This window comes from Chinchilla lanigera, unplaced genomic scaffold (genome assembly GCF_000276665.1).
Source record: "Chinchilla lanigera isolate Chin_1 unplaced genomic scaffold, ChiLan1.0 scaffold00051, whole genome shotgun sequence".
NCBI lineage: Eukaryota > Metazoa > Chordata > Mammalia > Rodentia > Chinchillidae > Chinchilla > Chinchilla lanigera.
In genome coordinates this window covers 15,822,488-15,829,822 of record NW_004955452.1, presented here as the reverse complement: position 1 = coordinate 15,829,822, position 7,335 = coordinate 15,822,488, and the positions used below count along the sequence as shown (strand labels likewise).

The 7,335-nt window shown below is 51.2% G+C and overlaps 1 long non-coding RNA gene across 2 annotated transcripts; it reads left to right on the top strand.

Moving 5' to 3' along the window:
* The first annotated feature begins 588 nt into the window (after nt 1-588).
* LOC102017533 lies at nt 589-3,898 on the top strand. 2 transcript variants are annotated; one of them, XR_001236007.1, is made up of 3 exons: nt 589-757; nt 2,167-2,237; nt 3,745-3,898. It is a non-coding gene; the product is annotated as an uncharacterized LOC102017533 (long non-coding RNA). The 2 variants fall into 2 exon arrangements; XR_001236006.1 differs by lacking the exon at nt 589-757 and having other exon boundaries at nt 2,037-2,237.
* The last annotated feature ends 3,437 nt before the right edge of the window (nt 3,899-7,335 follow it).

Sequence of the window (7,335 nt, the reverse complement as noted above, 5' to 3'; positions counted from 1 at the left end):
CATATAACATGCAAGAGCATACATCTTCCACCAAGGAGTCAAAGACCCCCTTTGTATGTTCCCAGTGATGTGACCTTGGTCTCCTCATATGAGATGATGAGATCTATGGCCCCAGCAGTCCTATCTGTCCCTGCCAACATTTGTGTCCGCAGAGAGACACGTCAGCCAGCCCTCAATAACCAGGAAGGCTGGACATAGGGCCCTTCTTGGGCGCAGCACCGCTGTGGTTCTCTAGGTTGGGTGCTGCCCTCCTCAGAAGCCATTAGTGTCCCAAGATCTCTCTAAGGGGCCTTGGGAGCCAGGCCTGCCCCTTGTGCCCAGGTGGGCCAGGGAGCAGACCCTTCCTGGGGGCTGTAGCTGTCTTCAGCCCTTTGCACATTACAGTGCTGCTGTGTTGGAGCCTCTTTTTAGTTTAAAATCCTGCACCCCCACCCTGAGCGCTGGGGCTCTCCACAGACAGGTCTGATTGATGACTCAGGGGGACCACGGCTGCCGCCAGCCTATTTTATGATGTCATTAGGCAGCTTCGGCAGCGGGAAGGAATCCCTCCTGACATCATAAAGGACTTGATATTTCGCTAATGTTATCTTGGCGGCGTGTCGCCCTGACATTTTCTCTTTGCAGCGCTCCCCGCAGGACCAAGAGTTGTCTAACTACAGCCTGGAAAAAATGCAAAACAGACAAATGCACCCTCCGTGGACAGCGGGAGAAAGCTAATAGACCAGTCCCCGGCTCCCCACCCGCAGAGGTGGTTTAGGTGGGAAGCATGATGTGTTTGTCAAGAGGGACCCAGGGCTGCCTTCCTGCTGCCATCCCTTCCTACCAGGGCCCTGAGGCTCAGCAGCAAGAGAAGGCGGGTGCCAGGGTTCCAGAACCAGCTCAGCCACCCAAGGTCACGTGATTTACGCAAAGTCCTTGCCCTCCCCAGACCTCAGTTAACCCATCCACTCTCCCACGTGGGGGATAGGACCAGACAGTTTTAAAGACTGTCTTACGCAATGCTCACGGCCTTGATGCTTTAGGAGAGGACGATGATGTCACCTAAGTAAAAAGCAATCCTGTCTGAGGCTGAGTTGAAACTCTAGGCTGATGAGGTAGGGATGGGAGTGTGCTGGGTGGAACGATGTACAATCCACCTCCCTCTGTGAATGGTTTTGGGGAACAGATTCAGAATATCAATATCAGCCTGAAGCTCATTGTCTTCAAACGACCAAGAGCAGCTACTGGCTCTGAGACAAAATTGAGGTGGCATTAGGGCAAATTTCCTATACAGCTCTAGAAAGCAAAAGCCAGAAAGGCCCGCTTCTGGGGTTGCTGGGTGGCTCCAGGCTACTCAAAAGAGAAAGACCCTAGGGCACTTCCTAGATCCACCCCTAAAAGGAGCTTGGGGGCAATCAACCCAAATCCTCTCCCACCTGGGCAGAAATCACCCACCCCTCCCTGACCCCAAAATCCCTGATGAATGGGGCCTCCAGCTCATCAGCTGCAGAGAAAGAGAGCTCACTTCTCTCCCTGGCAGCCTGGCCAGCACTCCCCCCTTGGCCTCCTCCCTTGGCCTCCCTCAAGGGTTTTGAACTCTGCCTGGGACATGACTGGTCCCTCTACCGCAGGACGGCCCCACAAAATATGCACAAACGTCTCTCCACCCTCCAAGCATACAGGGGTTGGAGCCAGCATCTGTGCTTGGTTTTCAGAGTGGAATATTTGCCCTCAAAAAGAACATAACTGTCCATTTTAACCTGAGGTTCACAGTCAGAACTGTATTTCAATATAATGAGTCTCCTTTGTAACCCTATGTATCTTATTTTATGCATTTAAAATACTACTGGAGAAGAGTCTATGGGCTTCTCCAGTCAGCTAAAGAAGCCCATGTTATTTTTTTAATGTTAGAATTCTTGGGGCTGGGGATTTAGCTCAGTGGCAAAAGCGCCTGCCTGGCAAGCGCAAGGTCGTGAGTTTGGTTCCTGGTACCAGAGAAAAACCAAAAAAAAAAAAAAAAAAAAAAAAGAATTCTTGTTCTACGATCGAGACAAATCTATGTTTATCCACAAGTGGGGTCAGATCTGGGGAGGTCATTCAGGCTTGGTGCGTCTCCAGCTCCCTCACGCCCCCTTGGAAGAAATGGTTAAAAGTAGAGGGGGCAAAGCCATTCCCCCATTCACCCAGCCCTCACCTCAGCTGCTCCAAGACCTGCTCGGAGGCCTGACCTACACCACCGTGTGTCTTCTTCGCCTGAGGTGATTAGACCCCCACCCCTGACCCAGCTGTCGATGGCACCTGCAGAGGGGCAGGGATCACTCCCAGAGAAGCAAGACCAGACCCAACCTCAGCTTCAGGGTAGTCTCATCAGGTTACAGAGACACATGCCAGCGGGCCCAGCTGCCTGCCCTTCCCCAGCACTCCAAGTACCTCCTACAAGCCCAGCTCTGCTCACGCTGCTTCCAAACCCACAGAGCCCCTCCCCTTCCCTTCTCGGAGTGAGCACTCCTCACCTTCCCAGTGACTGGCTATCTGCCTTTGTCTGAGTTTAGCCCAGGGCCTGACTCCCTTACTCCCATGGAGAGGCCTGGCTGCATGGGAACTTCCAAAAGACCACGATGGCCTTCAGTGCACTTGCAGCCATGGGGCAAGAGGGAGGCTGCCAGGGGAGCACGTAGTCCTGACCCTCAGCTGGCCCTGGAGGTCACACTGCTGACTCCCAGGCCGTGTCAGGAATCAGTGCCTGGGTGCTTCCTCCTAAGCTGACTGCCCCAAGCAGGAAGACCACAGGGCAGGTTCCTCCTAAGCCTCCACTGCCTGGCTCATGAAGTAATGCTGGCCCACTGCCCTTTCAGAGTTGCGGAAGAATGATAACCTTTGATTGCCCAAGCTGTAGATGGCCACTCATGGGCTCTGCTACTGCCCAAACATGAACAATTCATTCTTAGCAAGAAGTTTATTGAGCACCTATTATTTGCCACCCACTATTTCAAATGGTACAAAAAAGGCAAAATCTCTGCTCTCAAGGAGCTTCCTTCTATTCTCTTCAGAAGAGACAAGCAACATAGACTATAAGAAAAAGGATGGTATAAAAGATTTTGACAAGTTTCATGGATAAAAAATAAATCAGAACAGAATGTTCCTCAGGAAGAAGGTGACCTTTGAGACCTGAAGGAGGATCGAGGGAGCCATGATAATGCCGAGGGGAAGAGCATTCCAGCAAAGGACACAGCATATACAAAGGCCCTGAGGCAGGATGTGTCTGACACTTTTCAGTACAGACAGCAGGGTAGCGTGGAAGAGGTTAGTGATATATGGGAGAACAGTAGAGACAGTCACTAGTGGGGTGGAGTTTAATCGTGGGGCCTTGAGGCCACTGTGATGACCTTGGCTTTTACTCCAGATGAGACAGTTTACTGGAGGTTTTGAGCAGACAAGTGATAAGACATGACTTCCATGTTACGATCCCTGTGGCTGTAGTATAGAGAAGAGACCCTTGGGAAGTGGGAGGAGATGATGGGGCTTAACCTGCTGCCATGGCAACAGAGATGGACAGAAGTGGTTGGATTCTAGGTTTATTCTTAAGGTGGAAGGATAGATGCCAGCCACTGCTCCTGGCCTTGGGCACCATCCTGTGAAGTGAAGCCTCTTCCCCCATTGCACAGATTATAAAACTGAGGCTCCAAAGGTCACAGAGGCTACATATGGAAGCTGGGCTTATCTAGACATGAAGCCCAAATTCTCCATGCTCCGTTTCATTCCCAGCCTGGTCAGGATTCCAGCGAGGGGAAGATCCAGCCACAGACCTGAAGGGAAAGGAGCGAGTCAAGACACCAGCTGAGAAATTCATGCTAATTTGGAACTACCCAGAAATGTCATCTTAACATGCTTTCTCTTTATAATTAAAGTTTAAATGATACTTACTAGTGTCAGGCATTTTTACTTTTATTTATATACTTTCCAATTTTAATCAATTTTTAAAGTTTTGTCCAAAATCATCAGCTAAGGGAGAAGACCACAAAGAGAAAGGAAGGAAGGGGAGGCCTCTGGTAACTGCAAGATCCAGACAGGGGCACCTTGTTTGCACCAGAATCATCCTTCAGCACTCACGTTCCCAGCTGTGCTGTGAACCTGGGTACCCAGCGATGAATCTGACCTGGTTCCTGCCCCAAAGGATCTCTCAGCAGATCAGGAAGGAGACACTTACAGTCAGCACATGAGCAGAACCATGTCCAGGTGAGGTTACCCCACAGGGATAGAGACGGGAGGAAGAACACCTTAAGTCAAATCCCAGAGAATGTCCAGCGATGGCAGAAGTCACTCTAGTTAGACAAGCCAAGCGGAGGAGTCCTTGGAGCAGAGGTGCATGGAAGCCTAGCCGCAGGTGTTCCAGCAAAGGGTGGGGCCACCTTCCACCCTTGCTGCAAGAGGGCAGCAGCAATGCCTGCCAAAAGAAGGAGGAGAAAGCTTGGGTTCCCAGCCTGAACTTCCCCGAGGGGCAATTATTCACAAGCAATGGGAAGACAACCACTTTAATTTAAATGGCCCAGGAGCCCATGTGGCTCAAACCGAGGACACGTGGGAATGAGATAGGGAGCCTCGCTAGAGGAGCTTCTAAGGCTTCATCTGTCGCCTCTATAGCAGCCGAGGGCCCAGTCTCTTCAAGTAGGTTGAAAGGTGGGAAGAAAAGAAGGAGAGAAAAAAGAGAAAGGACAGGGAACAAAAAGAACAGAAAAAGGATAGGAGATGAGATAAGGAAAGAGAGAGGAAAGGGTAAAATAAGTCCCAAACAGCAAACAGGTCCTTCTCCAGGGGAACCGTGCCTGGTATGTCAGGGGCAGCACCCTGGGAAATCCAAAGCCAAAAGTCCCTCCCAGCAGAGCCGAGGAGCACCAGAGTCCAGGAGCCTCAGCCGCAAGGCAAAAACAGAGTGACAATCTAGAACTGCTGCAGATACACAAAAAAAGTCTGTTTCTTCTCATCTGGACACAGCCATGCCTGCATCCTGAGGTAGATTCTAACACTGTCATGGGTAAAGGTACACACCCAGCAGTGCACCAACATGTGAGCATCACTGCAGACACTCACTGACACGAGTACATGGGCAGACTTATAGATGTGTGTGTGACAGAGAGCACAGGGTGCTGGGAAGAACTCGAATGCTGACACAGAGGTGCAGTGACATGGATGTACGCCACAGAAGGCCTGAGTCATGTCCGCAGACACTGACAGAGGTGTCCAGTGCTCCCCAATAGGGCACACTCACACACACACTGGAGGAGGTGCACAGTGATGGAACACTTGCAGATTCCGGTGGAAATGGGCAGACTCTGACAGACACAGGCAAGGAGTTTCATGTGCACTGCAGGCCGACACTGACACACAGACACAACTTGCCACCTAGGAATGCACATACACTTTTCTATATGAACACAGGTACCCAGACATATCCTCAGACACACGTACACAGAAAGACATGCTTGGAGACACAGCTGACATGCTCAGGCACTGACAGCATCCAGGCAGACATCGGGCTGCTAGCCTCTGTTCGGAGGTCCAGCCTGGCTCTCAGCATCCCTGAGCAGACAGTCCTTAAGCCAGCTCCTCTCTTGCCCCATTCCTGCCAACTTCTGGCTTTGGCCAGGTCCCTGAAGCTTGGGCCCACCCACCAGCCCTTCTTCTGCCCACTGGCCCTAGCCCAGGCCCCAGGCCCCAGGCTCCAGGATGCCAATTGCCCCATTCTCCCAGGTGCCAACTCAGCCAAATTTCACACCCAGAAGTGGAGCCAGGCCAGCAGGGCTTGTTGAAGCCTGCTTGGGGCATCAGCGTGGGGGTGGCAAGAGGGAGCCAGGATCCTGTAGTGGCAAGGAGGAAAGGCTACAGCCTGATAAAGCTGCCAGCTTCTTCTTCAAGGTATCTACCCTCTCCGCTCCTCAGGCTCACCACCTCTAAAATGGGCCAACATGCCTTTCCCACTGACAGGTCAATTAAACGGCACATCTCCTTGCAGATCACAGAGAGATTATGCCTAACCTTCCCACACTGATACTTTGCGGTAACCCTAACACATATTTCATTTTCCTTGTTTTATACCAAGAAGCTGAGCTCAGGAAGAATAAGTAACTGATTCAAGGGAGCAGACAGCACTAGAACCAGGGTCTTGCTTCATCCATATCATTCATATCTTCAACAACTATGCAACCCATGACCTGCCAGAGTCCAAACACCGGTCTGCTGCAGACACTGCTAACCCAGCACAGTAACTTCTGGTGAATCTTGACTTGGCCACAGAACCCTTCTCAACACAACTCTTCACTCAGCTATTCCTAACTGGCCAGAGCTGTACAACTGAGGTGACTATCGAAGAAATTTTAATACAGTTTTCAAAGGCTGTTTCCATCCAAGCTTTCTCCAAGAGAAGGGAGACACGGTGGACAATCAGGACAAAACAGTCACCATCATCACTCCATGTCAAGGAGGAAGGCACTCAGGCTCAGGCACATGTGGGAGTCTAAAGCCACACAGTTAAGAATCAGAAGTGGAACTGGGACCCAAACATCAACTCCTATTTGAGGGCTCTTTGAGACTAAGCCCCCACCCGGCAGGAAAGACCAAAGGGTACCAGCGTCCAGAGGAGCCAGGGGAGCAGCAAGGCTCAGTCTCCTCCAAGCAGAAAGGGATCAACCCTACAACTAATTGGTTCAGAGTGCTTCTTTTGACCCTAATTAGCTATTTGTCATGTCTCCATTTGCATACCAGAAAAGAGGCAAATTTGCATATTTGTAAATGAGGCCGGGCCTGGATGTGGGTTCTGGAAGAGCCTGGCAGTTGCTGGCAGGCGGGGAGGCAGCTGGCTCTTGCCACTGAAGCCTGGGCCGCCACGGAATGAAGAGATTTGGAAGACAGCTCCTTGGCTCAGGGCTACAAGGTGCTCTCAGAGGGGGTCAGACGAGACAGCCCCCTGTCCCGCCCCAGGCCGAGTGGTGGGCAGTAAGAATGGGCCAGACTAATGCTGCTATTTGAATTACTTGAAACAAGGAGGGGGGAATATAAAGTAATCTCAGGACGCTCTGTGCTGGGAAACCTTCTGTTCGTGTCCTTGGATAGAATCCGTAACATTCGCAAGGGGGAAAGGAAAAAAATTGGGGAAAGAATAGAGGTGGGGAGTACACCTTAGCCTCCCCTTTCTCTCTGTCTGTCTCTGTCTCTCTGTCTGTCTCTTTCTCTGCCTCTCTCCCACAGTCTCACTTTGACACACACCTACAACCCACTTACACGTACACACCCATACACAAATATCTCAGTCCTCCCAGAAGCACCCTGACACACACAACACCTCCAGACCCGCAGAGGTAC